The sequence below is a fragment of the Protopterus annectens genome, chromosome 2.part0 (assembly GCF_019279795.1).
Source record: "Protopterus annectens isolate FY-2018-M chromosome 2.part0, PAN1.0, whole genome shotgun sequence".
NCBI lineage: Eukaryota > Metazoa > Chordata > Ceratodontiformes > Protopteridae > Protopterus > Protopterus annectens.
In genome coordinates this window covers 745,382,458-745,397,340 of record NC_056728.1, presented here as the reverse complement: position 1 = coordinate 745,397,340, position 14,883 = coordinate 745,382,458, and the positions used below count along the sequence as shown (strand labels likewise).

General features: G+C 42.5%; 1 protein-coding gene across 1 annotated transcript in view; it reads right to left on the bottom strand.

Annotated features, from left to right (window-relative positions):
* Positions 1 to 14,883, bottom strand: part of KIAA1958 (KIAA1958 ortholog) — a 1,025,890-nt gene that overhangs the window by 934,061 nt on the left and 76,946 nt on the right. The window contains exon 2 of the mRNA XM_044061067.1: positions 5,935 to 6,147. The gene's annotated coding sequence lies outside the window, so the exon portion shown is untranslated. The remainder of the gene's footprint in view (positions 1 to 5,934; positions 6,148 to 14,883) is intronic.

Here is a 14,883-nt window from a genome sequence, read left to right as displayed (position 1 = left end):
AAGTGAGTTGTCTGAAAGCCTTCGGATGCAACCTCCACTCGTGTGGATCTGTGAAATTCCTGCTTAGGCTGTCCGCCAACACATTGTCTTTTCCTGGAACAAACTGTGATTGCAACTGGATGTTTAGACTCAGTGATTTCTCCCAAAGCTGCATTGTCAGTCTGCAAAGGGGGTAAGAGTGAGTGCCCCCCTGCTTGTTTATGTACCACATCACAGTGGTGTTGTCTGTCTGTATCATTAAGTGACCTTGCTGGAGTTGGTTTTGAAAAGCCTCGATAGCATGCATTACTGCCAGCATTTCTTTTTGATTTATATGCAGATGTGTTTCCTTTGGAGACCATTGTCCTTGTATACACCTGCCTTCCATGTGCGCCCCCCCATCTGAGGTCTGAGGCGTCTGTAGTCATGGTCTGTGTTATCTGTGGTTTTTTGAATGACAAACCTGTGTTTTCCTGGCTCACCGAAGCCCACCATTGGAATTCCTTTTGTAAGCATGGAATGAGTGGTATGATTGTCTCCAAGTTGTTGCTGTGCTGAGACCAAACGCTTTTTAGGTACCATTGAAGCTTTCTCATGTGTAGTTTTGCTAATGGAACCAGTAGAATGCAGGATGCCATGTAACCCAGGGCCTGTAGGAATCTCCTTGCAGTCATCTGGGTGAGTTTTGCTAAACCTTTGAAGTATTGAGTTAACTTCTCTTGCTTGTCTTCTATCAGGTAAGCCATTTGAGAGGCTGTGTCTAGTTTGGCTCCTAAGAAGATTTGCTGGGATGGCTGCAGTCTTGACTTTTGGAAGTTGACTGTGTATCCCAGAGCTTGAAGTAATCGAATGACATATTCCAGATTTTTTGTCAACATCAATTTGTCGTCCGCTTGTATGAGGCAGTCGTCCAGGTACGGGTAAATTTGTATACCCTGGAGCCTGCAATAAGCAATTACTGAAGCCAGGCATTTTGTAAACACTCTGGGCGCAGTAGATAAGCCAAATGGCAATGCTGAGAATTGATAATGCTCTGGCCCTGCAAGAAATCTGAGGTATCTTCTGCAACTGTGTCTGATAGGGACATGCAGGTATGCCTCCTTGAGGTCCAGAGTAATCAGCCACAACTCCTTGCCCAGCATGGGAAGGAGTTGCTGTAGAGTCAGCATTTTGAACTTTGGTACTATGAGAAAGGTGTTTAATGCGGACAAGTCCAGTATTGGTCTCCATTGAGTTTCTTTTCTTGGAACAAGGAACAGTCTTGAGTAAAACCCCTGTTCTTGTTCTTGTTGTGGAACTCTTTCTATTGCTTTCATTTGAGTTAGCAGAGAGATTTGCTTGATAGCCTCTGCCCTTTGATGTTGTGGTAGATTTGGCATGCCTTGTTTTCTTGGTAAGGTATGGAAATGAAACCTGTACCCTCGGTCTATAATGTCCAAAATCCATTTGTCCTTTGTCAGTCTGTGCCAGTTTTCTGCAAACAGAGATAATTTCTCGCCCAAGGGAGCTTCTAGTTGTTCCCTGGTAGGCGGTAGTAGAGGAAAGTCATTGAGATTGTGGTTGTTGGGCAGGAGAAACCCCTGTGTCACCTCTTTGGTTTCCTGGCTGCCATTGACATCCCCTGTAAGGGCCTCTGTATTGGCCTCTTCCTCGGCCACGTCTGTTCTTACCCCTTTGAAACTTTTCTGGATTAGGAAAGGACCAGTTTTTTGAAGGCCAATTCCTACTGAATCTGGGGGGTTGAACCTGGAGGAAATCCTTTACAGTTTGAACTGATTTTGCTTTTTCTTCGATGGTCTTTAGCACATCCTTAGCATTTGCACCAAAAAGCTTGTTCTTTTCCAAAGGTGCATGCAGAAGTTTTGCTTTTACATGATCTGGTAGAGATTGATCTTTTAACCAAGCATGTCTTCGCATCACTGCCCCTGTCATAGCTGCCCTACATGAAGCTTCCAGTGCATCATATCCACACTGCAGGAAGTGATTGCTTACTTGCTGAGTGTTATGTACAGCTTCCTGCAAAGTCTTCCTGTCTAAAGGATCAGGAGAAGCTAGTGTTTTTTGTAAATCTTCTAAGAGATAATCCTGATACTGGAACATATGAAAAAGGCAATTTAAAGCTCTCATAGATAAGGTAGTGGAAGTGTAAACCTTTTTACCCCATCTCTCTAATGACCTTGCTTCCCTGTTGGAGGGCAAAGGATTTTTTGAGGTGGAGGCTGAAACTCCTTTAGGCCCCTGTGAAATAGTTTCCAAATCAACAGTATGGGCCCTGAATAAATGGGAATGAGTTTCTGGGACCCTGTAATACCTGTCTGGCTTGGCTGGTGCAGGAGGGAGAGTATCAGGGGTAGCACTAGAATCAGAATACAAATCATCCAGAACATCAAGTACAGGAGGAATAGCTAAGGGCCTGTGCTGAGGCTTCTTAAGGAAAGTCCTAAGGCGTTTCCTGGAATCAGAATATTCCTGGCCCTGCCACTTGAAATGCTCCCTCATGGTGTGCAGAACTTCCCCAAAGGAAATATCCTCAGGAGGGGAGGCCGAAGGTATGGAATCTTCTGCATCTGAGTCCTCATAGGTCTGGAAGAGCTCTTCCTGGCTATCAGAGTGGACAGAGCCCTCAGAGTCTTCATCTGAAGGAGTAGGGTCAGAGGGTTCAACCCAGGGCCTTTTATCAGGAGGAGGCTGGGATGCTCTCTCAGGATGGGTCTGCGAACCTCTAATCATGGAAATTAAATCAGCAGCCATGGACATAATTTGTGTCTCCGGAGTCGGCTGAGGTAAGGCTCTAGGAGTAATATGCTTTGTTTTGCTGGCTGCCTTAGCCCTAGTGTAGGCCTTAATAGACATGGCCATAGGAGGCCTGGCAGCTCCACGTGCAGGAGTGACCTTGTCTACAGCAATGGTCTTGGGCATTTCCTCGGTTTCGGTATCCGGAGGAAAATCTATAACTGGCGTCGGAGTAATGTCTGGAATCGGAGTCGTCGGTAATGCGGTGTCTTCGGTTCGGAGCGGTGGAGAGACCATCTCAGAGGGAACCGGAGCACTCGCGTTAGGTTTTGGCGTGGAGTCGGTAGTAGACGCGGGCCGAGGATGTCGGTCCCGGTCTTTTCATTTTTTGGGAGTTTGCGATGTCGGAAGATCCGACGGCATGGTATAAGCAAATTTATCACCGAAAAACTCTTCAGCGAACTCCACCTGGCACCTGAGAGTGCGCTTGTTGAAGCGAGCACAGGCTACACAGGCCGAGACGTCGTGGTCTGGGCCCAGGCAAGGGAGGCAGTAAGAGTGGAAATCCTTATGAGGTATTTGTTTACCACAAAAAAGACAATTGTTAACTTTTTCAGTAATTTCTGACATCAGCTGAGGCAAGAAAAGGTCCCTAATGGGGTACTTAGCTTTTTCGATGACTTTGGTATCGTAGAATACAGGAGCTGACCGACCGGCACTTGCGAACTGCTTCTGCTTCGGGCACCGCGCAGCAAGAAAGACTGAAGAAAATGGCGTCGGCTGATGCTTATATACTCCAGCCGCACTGAAGTCGGAGAGAAATGCGACATCAGCCGACGTCGGACCCAGACTTTGGAATCCGCCCGACCGAGGGCTGCCTGAGGCAGGACAACCCACATGTTATGACTGCAGTTGCATTCTTGAAGGACATCCTGGAATTAAGGCTATCTGTGTATCCACCAAATGATTTCTATTCTGACAAACCCACACACTGAGCTGGCTGCCTTTGAGATACCCTCCACTGAATGGGAGACGAGTCTCATGGGAAAGTTAGACATAGAAGCCAGAGTAGCCAGCTGGGAACATACTTTCTTGAAGTTCTCATCTGACATGGTCTCTGCAAGAGAGTTGGACAGCTCCTTGACCAAATCTCTCTGAAAACAAGTGAAATGTGCTAAGTACACAGCGCAAACATATACGAGGCATAAATGCACTTACCAAATCTGTCCATCATTCGGGACTCACCCAAGACGTAGACAAGCCCACCCCAAAAGTATCCAAGAACACAGACTCTTCAGGAGGAGAAGGGTGGGTTGACTAGCCACCTTTCTGCCTAAGGATCTCCAAGATGTCTCCAAAGGAGATATCAGGTAGTGATCTTGAGGATCCTTCTCCCTCAAAGACAGTGTCTTCTGTCAGTGACTCCATAGGGTAGTGAACGTACATCCTTTTTCACATTTTCTTCTGAGGAACCTCCTCTGTGGAGTGTTCAGGGGAGGTATCGGAATAGAGGAGTCTTCCTCCAGAGGAAGAATCTCGAGGCAAGCTGACCCTGGACAGGGATGATGGATTCAGTGCTAGGATGACAGGGAGGATCGGAGGCAAAACAGGTCAGATTTCTATGAGCAGAGAAAGCTCTTTCCCCAATCTCTTCCTTGAAGCCGAGGTAGTTGAAGAAGCATGGACAGGAATCACCCAGGATCCATGGTCTCCAGATGGGATCAGATCAGTGTTGTTGAGGGACGGAGTGCTGAAAGAAAGGGACGGGTACGAAAAAGTCAGAACTGCACCCTTCCCACTAAATCTGATGCCAGTCTCTCGGATCATAGACTAACTTTGATCTGACGATCTCAGAGCAGAGCTAGTCAGGGTAGCCAGAGATGAGGGAAGCTTCCTCGTATCCTAAGCAAACTCTCTCTGGAATCCTGGGACTCCTAAGTCGCTGGCCAGATCGGAGAAGGACACTGGATCAAAGCAGCAGGAATACTCATTGATCTGACTGGGAACGGAGCTGACAATACCCCTATCTGAATTTGAGTTTTGAGAAACATCCACATCATTCTGTCCATATCAACATCCGACAAGACTCCTGGAGGACCTACAGGAAGCAACCGAAGTAGGTCTAGAGTGTCTGGAAGGGGTTTGGGGCAGTATCTAGGGCAGTGTTCGGGAAAATGTCTTGATGGCAAACTCTGAGGTTTGGGTCGTAACACTTAGATCTGAGGTCTTTGAATCCGAGGTAGAAGGTGTTGGCCTAGGACAGGCAATCACATCAGCCGTGCTTGTCGGATCCGAACAACACTTTGGATCTGAAGGGGCAGAAGTGGGTTCGGATCCACCAAATTTGGATTTGAATTCTTAGCAGTCTTAGCCAGAGGCTCCAGAAAAGCTCTCAAAGTCTTATGGGAGCATTTTCTCAGCACCGAAGACCCAATAAGGCTAGTTGAGGGGGTCTGAGACCCCGACGATGAGGACAAAGCAGGCAACAGACCTTTTAGAGTAAGTTTGTTCCTGCAGTCTGCTAAAGGCTCAGGGGTCGAATCCCTCACAAATATGACAATATGACCGCAGGTGATCTGACCCTTAACAATAAACACATTTACTATGCATATTGGAATGGTGAATCATATGCCCAGATTCCGAGCAGCGCATGAATACTATAGGCTTAACCAACATGATACAGGAGGAAAAAGTTTAACTATAATACAAGTTCAACTATAACACTAACTGCACACTAAATAACCACACTTCAACAACACAGCAACCCTTGTAACTAGCAACTACAAATAATAATAAAAAAAAAAAAAAAAAAAACACAGACTTATTGTCACCCAAGAAACGAGACCAGGAACCGCATCATACCAGCTACTTTGCAAATGAGATCTGAGGAAGCTACAGAGTGTGTAGGGCATTAAGGGTAGAGGGAAGAGCTCAAGACTAGGATCCACGTCAGAAAAATGAGGCAGAGTCGGATCCGAGAATCTGATTTATAACTCCGCAGTGAAGAAGAATGAAAAGGACATCAGATGTATCATTATTAGAATGTACATTGAAGAACTATTCCAGCTGACTTCTGTAAATGGTACTATAATGGTTCAGTGTTAACTAGCGAAATATTACAACAAACAAGAAAAAAAAAGCAAACTGCTTCTAAATATTGCAAATGAAAGGCAAAGAACATATATTCATGGAACAGAAAAGGTCAAACTTTATTGCCCTTACCATATCTGAACATCTTTAATGGGGAATTTTGAAGTGGCTCTAGCTGATGGGATCAGCCTCACTAGATTCCTCTCAGTTAAATAAATCGTAACACCAATATCAGTAAAAAACAAGCCTCTTCTGGCCCAGAAAGGCATTTCTGTAATTTGGTTAGAGGAATATGTTCACTGAAAAGACACCTAGTTCTGACCTCCAAATTAATCTGATGGCTTCCTGTAAAAAAAACAAACAAATAATTGAAAGTTAGTCAGTTCCCATTTTAAGATTAAAACATACTAAAACTACATCCAGTTACATGAAGCTGAAATGTTGCCGCACCATAAATGAGATAACAGTAAGTATTTTTTTTAACTAATTTGTTGAAAGGATAAGCAAACTAGGCAAAACCTTGTTTTCAAGCACAACTCAGCATTACTGAGTTGTTTAAGACACATATGCAGTCTCATTATTCACATAGGAAAGTAAGGAACATCAAACCATATATTATAAAATGAACCCATATGTGTTAGACTGCCAATAAATAATAAAAATATCAATAAAGGGACCCCACTCCAGAAACACCTCAGACATTCCAGTACGAAAAATACAAAAATTTGAACTGCAATTCATACAACTAGCACCTATTGCCATTAGCTGTCTTAAGTTACTGTTTTATCCACACATCACTATCCCACTCAAACTCTACTTTTGTGTTCCATCATCCACTTCCTCTAGTGTTCTTTTGTACCGTTGAGAATATTCCATTGACTAAAAAAGACTAGTGATAACAGACCAAAGTAATACAAGTTTGGTATCTGTAGTTATTTGAAATTCCTTCAGTACTAAACAGCAAACCAATCTGGAGAATGGTCAAAGTAAAGCCAGTCCTAGACCTGGAAAAGAAATCCAGTATGTAATGCTTTGTAAAATTATATACAAAGATCACGTAGATGCCTCTAGAATGTTTCTAGAGTCCACCAATATATATATATATATCTATATATATATATATATATATATATCTATATATATATATATATATTATTATTATTAAAGATAACACGGCTCTGTTAAAACACACCTTAACCCTGCCAGGAATAGTTTTACCATGGTGAGAAAAACAAGAAAAGATACAATAAGGTACAACCACTTGGAATTGTTGGTGCTTTCTGAATACTTTTTCAGTCCCATACTAGGAATTCCGAGCTGTTTAGCTTTCCTAAATAAAGGTCTTGGCATTGACAAGATAAAACCAAAGTTACAAAAGTATGACCAGAGTATACAGAACCTGTTCTCCCTGTCATTCAAATATAGAAAGAAATTAGTGAGATAGATGGGTCGATTCAAAGTACACACTACAGGTAGTAAGGGCATATATGGGGGGAATTTTTTTACAGCTAACCTTATATGTATGAAAAACAAAAAGGTTAACCTAACATGAACTGTTGCAATGCAGACACTCTTTAGTAAACCAGTTAGTCTACCAAAAAAAAAAAAAAAAAAAAATGAACCAAAAACAGCTGGTTCAAACACAGACAGAAATAACTTCCCAGCAATACGTTAATAACCCAATTAAGTGTCACTTGAATAATAGGTGACCTTACAAATCACCAGAAAAACCTCTTTGTAGAACAGCGTAAGCAAAGTCTGAAATGAAGAGAAAGATCCACAGGCAGACATGGTGAAATAGCTAATACCTCTTGCCAAAGGAATAAACAGGCCATAGGATAGTAACACAGAAATGGAGAACAAAAAATTGGAATTTGAAAATCTCAGAGGATACGAATGCTGGGTGCATAAGTTTTTGTTTTCCTTTAAAAAAAACATTGAATATTTCTCATGTATGACCTGGCAAAACTAAACATGAAAATCATAGAAGCCATGAACCCTGAAATCCTGAGATATTTTCTGGCTGCAGTCTCAGACTGATTGGAAAAGATTAGGAAGATTTACAGATAAGAATTTGCCTTTTCTTGTTGTAGGAATACCTTTGAAGAGACATACTTAGAAGGTAGTTTAAAAGCATAATCCTGGATGATGCAGTTAAGGAGCATTTTTGAGCATTTATCTGGAAACCTAGATTTGTAAGGAGTGAAGAGCCATTGTAAGGGCTCCCTACATCTGGCAAAAGACTCTGAAAACATAAACAATTCTAAGTAAGGAAAAATGTGCAATGAGCCATCTCTGGAGCTAGACATTTGTAAACACCCTCAAAGCATACTTCTCAAACTCTTAGTGCAAGAAATCTGGACAAAGCCTAAAACATTTAGAGGGTCAAAGACCCAAAAATAGGGACATATTTTAAATATTGCTCTTATAAACTTAAGAAGTTGCTAGAATAACAGGATGTTTGTCAGCATGCATTTTCTAAGGACATGAACTCTAAATTTGAAATGTATGTCACTTACTTATTGACTTAAATATTCAGCGATTTTCAAGAAACCCACAAATTTTACGAGAAAAAGACCAAGAACATGAGACAAAAATCTGGACATTCTGGGAAACTCTGGACAGCAGAAAGTTAGGCCTAGAAGCTGTAGCTAACGTACGAGTTAATGCAAAAACTTGACAGTTTGACCCAGACTCAAAATGAGAAACTTTCTGAAGCCTGGGGCTAAGGGAATGTGATAAGCATTCATGTCTAATGTTACCATAAAACTCAGAAGAGAAATGACTGGTAAAAGATTTTGAAGGGTCAACATTCTGAATGTTGGTACTTTCACAAACAAGCCAAAAAAGATAAATCTAGAACTGGTCTCCAGGAAAGCTTGTTCTTTGAGAGCAGAAACATGCTAGGGTAGAAGTCTTCCTCCCTCCCTTTGGTCAAGAGATCTTGGGCAATGCCTGAGCAGGCCTAAACAGACACACGGCTTTTTTGGCAGTGAAATCCTGGAATGAATGTTAGCAGTGGTGGTCTGTCTTTGGGGTAGATGATACATAATGAGGAAAGAGCATAACATGCTAAATCCAAAGCAATAAAGAAGCATTCTGCAATACTTTATGAGGTACTTATTTAATACAGCTCAAGCAGTTATTAACTTTTAAAACAAACAGTTTCTTCTGCACTAGAATCTTCATCAGTCATTTGTAGCCATCAATATTCATGCAACAAATAAAAGGAGATCCCCTATTAGGTACTGAATTTAGCACATGACTACATGTGTTGTTAAGATATGAATGCAACTGCATGCCAAAAAAGATTTGATGGCATCACAGGCCAATGCATATTTTAGAAAACCTACATCCTTGTACTGGAAGCAGGGTGCTGACTAAACTTCTAGGGTGGGAAAAGTTTTTGAAAAATAGCAGGATATTACCCCCCAAAAAAGTTACGTACTCACCATAACGTTCCATCTGAGTTGTCCATTTTCATTTTTCCTCAACAAATGGGTTTGGTTTCGAGTCGGACGCTTTTTTGAACACTGAAAGCTCTCAAGCTCCTTTCTTACCCATAACTCACTAGTCCCCCACCATAGGGAGTTGAGTAAGAGTGAAAATGGACAACACAGATAGAATGTGATGGGGAGTACGTTGTGATGTTATCATTTTCATTCACTCCTCAACAAATGGGACAGAGCCCCCAGCTACCTAGATCCCAACAGGACTCTAAAGAATGCTATTCCAGAGCACCATTGAGCCGAAGGCTGCTCTTCCCCTAGAGACCAGATCCAATTTGTAATAAACAATAAAGGTATGTGGATTAGCCCAAGTTGCAGCTGTACAAATATCATCCAAGGAAGATCGGGATAAAAATACAAAAGAAGATGCCATTCACCTGGTGGAATGAGCCTTTGGTAGTTTAGGCAAATACAAACCCAATTTATTATAAACAAAGGAAATATAATCCATTAACCACTTGGCCAAGGTCACTTTAGTAACTGATTTACCCGATTTTGAATCCAAAAAGGAGACAAATGATTTGTCTGATTTCCTGAACATTTTTGTCCTATTTAGATAAAAACGTAACTGTCTGTGTACATCTAATAGGTGCAACAAATACTCTCCTTTGTGAAATTTGGAAAGAAACTGGAATGTTTATAGTTTGATTGATACTGGATTCGGACACCACCTTAGGAAGGATGGGTTGGTTTGTAAAGTTACGTTATCCTTATGAAAAAACAAATGAGGCTTAGAAGACATGGCTTGAACTCCTGAGACTCTTGTAGCAGAGGTAATGGCCACTAAAAAGCCAGTCTTACAGGTTACATTTTTTAGTTCACATTTGGCTGAAGGTTCAAATGGAAACTGGGTCAAAGATTGCAAAATCAAATTCAGATCCCACTGGGGATGGGGGGATAAAAGTGGGTCTAGGAAGAAAGGTTCCCCTTATAAAGGGCTTACAAAGTTTGGCATAAGCTAAAGACAAATCATTTACTCAGATGTGAAAATTGGAAATGGCAGAAAGTTGTACTTTAATAGTTAAAGAACTAACACTTTCATTAAAAATTGCAGCTAAACATTCAAGAACTTTAGGTACTGGCACAGAAAAGGGATCAAAGTCATTTTGCTGTGCCCAAATCTTTTCCATTTACTTCTGCAAAATTTCCTAGGGGAAGCTTTGTGGGATGGGAAAAGAATGTGACTGACAGGAGAGAGACCGGGCTGTCTAGCTATTAATGGAATTATAGAAGCCATGCCATCAGTTTTAGGCCTAAAATGTCTGGGAATATCAAATCTGTCTGGTGAGACAGGAGGTCTGGAATTGAATCCAGAATCCATAGTGGGTGAAGGAGATGAAGCCAGAAAAAAGGGGAACCAAATCTGACAAGGCCAATAAAAAGCACTAAGGATAAGTATGCTCTTCAATAAGAGACATTTTCTGAAGGAATTTGGGGATTACAGATACTGGGGGACCAATCATGAAGAACAGTATCTCTCGGTAACTCCCCCGGTAGGAGGATTAGGACAAAAAAAACCTGCTCCACTTATCGTTGAGGGGAGATGCAAAGAGGTTGCAGCAAGGTTGGCCCCATCAAAAGAATATCTTTTCTGCCACTTTCATGTTGGGTGACCACTCATGAAGCATCAGAATGGACCTGCTTAACTTGTCTGCCATCACGTTGGATTTCCCCGAAATGTGAGTTGCTATCAGAAAATGATTAGATGACAATGCCCACTGCCATACTTTCAAAGCTTCTTGACACAGAGGGAAAGATTTGGTTCCACGTTTGCTGATGTACCAGACCACTGACTGACTGTCTGAATCACAACAGTCCCAGAAGGGAGACAGTCTTGGATGGCCTGCAACACTAGGAGGACAACTCCCATTTCTAAGACACTGATATGCACATTGGTCTCTTCTGGGTACCATGTGCCTTGGACTGTCTTTCCCAAGAACTGCCCCACCCAATTTGAGAAGCTTCTATGGTAACTATGGCTTTGAGCGGAGAGAGAATAAAGGTATGATCTTGCTTTATCTGACTGGAGTAAATACACCACAGGAGGGAATTTTTGCTTGCCTGAGTTATTTTGATTTGGGTGGACAAAGGTTGGTGAACAGACCAGAGTCACTAGGATCCACTGAAAAAGAAGTTATGTACCTACCATAACATTCCATGTTAGTTGTCTTCATCTCGCATTCTTTCTTGCTGGTTGGGATCGGAGCCGCTCCTCGGCTCCAACTCGGCCATCTTCTATAGCTCGAGAGCCGTTTACTGGCTCGAGGCTACCCATTATCCCATGATGCCTAGCGCTAGCTACCCAGATCTCGTTTGTAATAGCTAACCCCAGACATAGCCAGAGAATCAACCTGTCCAAACAAATAGGCTGAGCATACCTGTCATACTCTCTAAGTCAGTAGAGGAAACAAACCAGAGAACACTCAGCCAGTGAAACCAAAACTCCTCTTGATCCAATAGGACAGGGGGACGGAGGGTGGGATGCAAGAAAGAAGGCGAGATGAAGACAACTAACATGGAACGTTATGGTAGGTACATAACTTTTTTATGTTAAGTTGTCTATCTCACCTTCGTTCTTGCTGGTTGGGACAGCGTCCCTAGCACCTACAATCCTGGGCGGCTCATTGAACAGACTCTTCAGAAAGTACAGTTTTGTACCTACCATAAATGTAGATGTTCGAGTGCTAATACAGCTGCAGTCATTACAGATGGGTTCTCCTGCCGTCAGGTGGGTCCTCGGTCGGCCGAATTCCAAAGTCTAGGCCCGGCGTCGGTTGTTGTCGCTTTCTTTCCTGACGTCAGTGCGACAGGGGTATATAAGACACAGCCAACGCCATTTTCTTCAGTCTTTCTTGCCCCAGATGTCAGGTGCCCCCAGAAGTAAGGCAATATATATATATATATATATATATATATACATATACACATATACACATATATATATATATATATATATGCACATTATATATATATATATATATATATATATATATATATATATATATATACATATATATACATACATATATATATATATATATATATATATATATATATATATATATATATATACATACACATATATACATACATTATATAATCATGCAATGCAATATACTCAAAAATCAGTAGTTGCAAGCAAATACACCATAGAAGGATAACCCAATCAGGTTGTAAGATGAGGAGTTAGCCACGATGTCTGTACCCAGAGGGGAAGGAGGGAGGGAAACCTGGACTGCAGCTGTATTAGCACTCGAACATCTACATTTATGGTAGGTACAAAACTGTACTATGTTCATCGTGCATACAGCTGCAGTCATTACAGATGGGTAGAATCCCAAAGCTACGCACAGGGTGGTAGGCACTAGGTGGAACTGGGAGGAGCCAGAATGCCCTGCAACACAGCAGTGGCAAAGCCTGCTCTAGTTTTGGAGTATAAGGGTAGGTGGTAGTGTTTAGTGAAGGTATGCACAGAATTCCAAGTGGCTGCCTCCAAAATATCTTTGGTAGGGTCTCCTCTGAGGAAGGCTGCAGAGGTAGCTGTGGCCCTTGTGGAGTGGGATCTGATGCCTGTAGGAACAGATTTGCCATGAAAGGATAAACAAAACCGTATGCAGTGGCCTATCCATTTTGAAATTGTCTGTTTGGAAATTGGCTTCCCTTGAGTTCCTACAGCATAGGACACAAAGAGCTGTTCTGATTTCCTGAAAGGCTTTGTTCTGTCCAAATAGTAACGTAGCTGTCTATGGATGTCTAAGGAATGTAGCAGTCTTTCCCCTTTGTTTTGAGGATTGGGGTAAAAGGTAGGTAAGTGTATGGCCTGATTTAAAGCTACCCTGGATACTACCTTAGGCATAAATGACGGGTTGGTTCATAGGGAAACCCTGTCCTGATGGAAGATGAGAAAGGGCTGCACAGCCATGAGGGCTTGTAGTTCCGACACCCTACGAGCTGAGGTAATAGCCAAAAGGAAAGCTGTTTTCCAGGACAAATATTGCAAATCTGTTGAGGCAGCTGGTTCAAAGGGAGGCAATGTTAATTTTTCTAGAATGTAATTAAGATCCCAGGCTGGTATTGGTTGTTTCCTTGGAGGTCTTGTATTCTTAGCCCCTCTGAGGAACTGCCTTAAGAGTGGGTGAGAGAATAAGGGTGGATCAGTGTTGTATTCTGCAGAAATGGCTGAGGCATGGATTTTGATGGAGGAAAATGAAAGTCCACTGTTCAACAGCTCAGCTAGATACTGTAATATCTGAGGCAAATTCAGTTTTCTAGGATCCTGGCCCTTTTTCTCATTCCAAGCGCAAAACCGTTTCCATTTTGCGGAGTAAGCTTTTCTAGTGGATGGCCTTCTGGCCTCCAAAATGACATCCTGCACCTCCTTGGAGAGTAGGGTCTGTTGTGGTGTTAAGGAATTTTCCATGCAGCCAGATTGAGTGTTTTCAGCTGACTGTGAAGAGTTTTGTAGCTGTGCTGAGTCAGGAGAAGAGGCATTAGAGGTAGGGTCCAGGGAGGCGAATGTGTTAGGCTCCTCAGGAGTGGGTACCAATGTTGTCTTGGCCAGTCTGGAGCATTCAGTATCATCTTTGGTCTGTCTGCTCTTGCTTTCAAGAGCACCTTGGGCAGTAGAGGCAAAGGTGGGAAAGCGTAAACTGTCCTTGCTGCCCAACTGAAAGAAAGGGCGTCCACTCTCCAGGCTTTTGGATGAAATGTCCTTGAGCAGAATTTTGTCAATTGATGATTCTTGTGGGAGGCAAAGAGATCTATGGCTGGCCTTCCCCACGCTTGGATTATCTTTGTAAACACTTGAGGATGCAACTTCCATTTGTGCGGGTCTGTCATATTTCTGCTTAGATTGTCTGCCAGCGTGTTTTCCAAACCTGCCAGGTACTGTGCTTGAAGCTCGATTTGCCATTCCAGAACCATGTTCCAAAGTGACATGGCCAGCCTGCACAGGGGGTATGAATGTGTTCCTCCTTGTTTGTTTATGTACCACATTACTGTGGTTTTGTCTATTCTTATCAATAATTGCCCTGGATGCAGGAGGTCCTTGAAAGCTGTAATTGCATTTATCACTGCTAGCATTTCCTTTTGATTGATGTGAAGGTGCTTTTCCTTTTGGGACCATTTGCCCTGAATGCACCGGTCTGTCATGTGTGCCCCCCAGGCGTAGTCTGAGGCGTCTGTTGTGATGACTTGATTTGCTTGAGGCTTGCAGAATGGTAGACCTGTGTTTGTTTGGCATGCTTGGGCCCACCATAGAAATTCCTTTTGCAAACATGGAATTAGTGGTAATATTGTTTCCAAACTGTGGCTGTGTTGAGACCATAGGTTTTTTAGGTACCATTGAAGTTTCCTCATATGCAACTTTGCACATGGGATTAGAAGAATGCAAGATGCCATGAAGCCCAGAGCCTGCAGGATTTTCCTTGCACTTAGCCTGGTACAATTTGCTAGCATCTTGAAGTACTGAGTTAGTTGCCCCTGTTTTTCTGGCGTAAGATAGGCCATCTGGGTGTTTGTGTCCAAGTTGGCACACAGGAAAATTATTTTCAGAGATGGTGTTAGCCTGGAT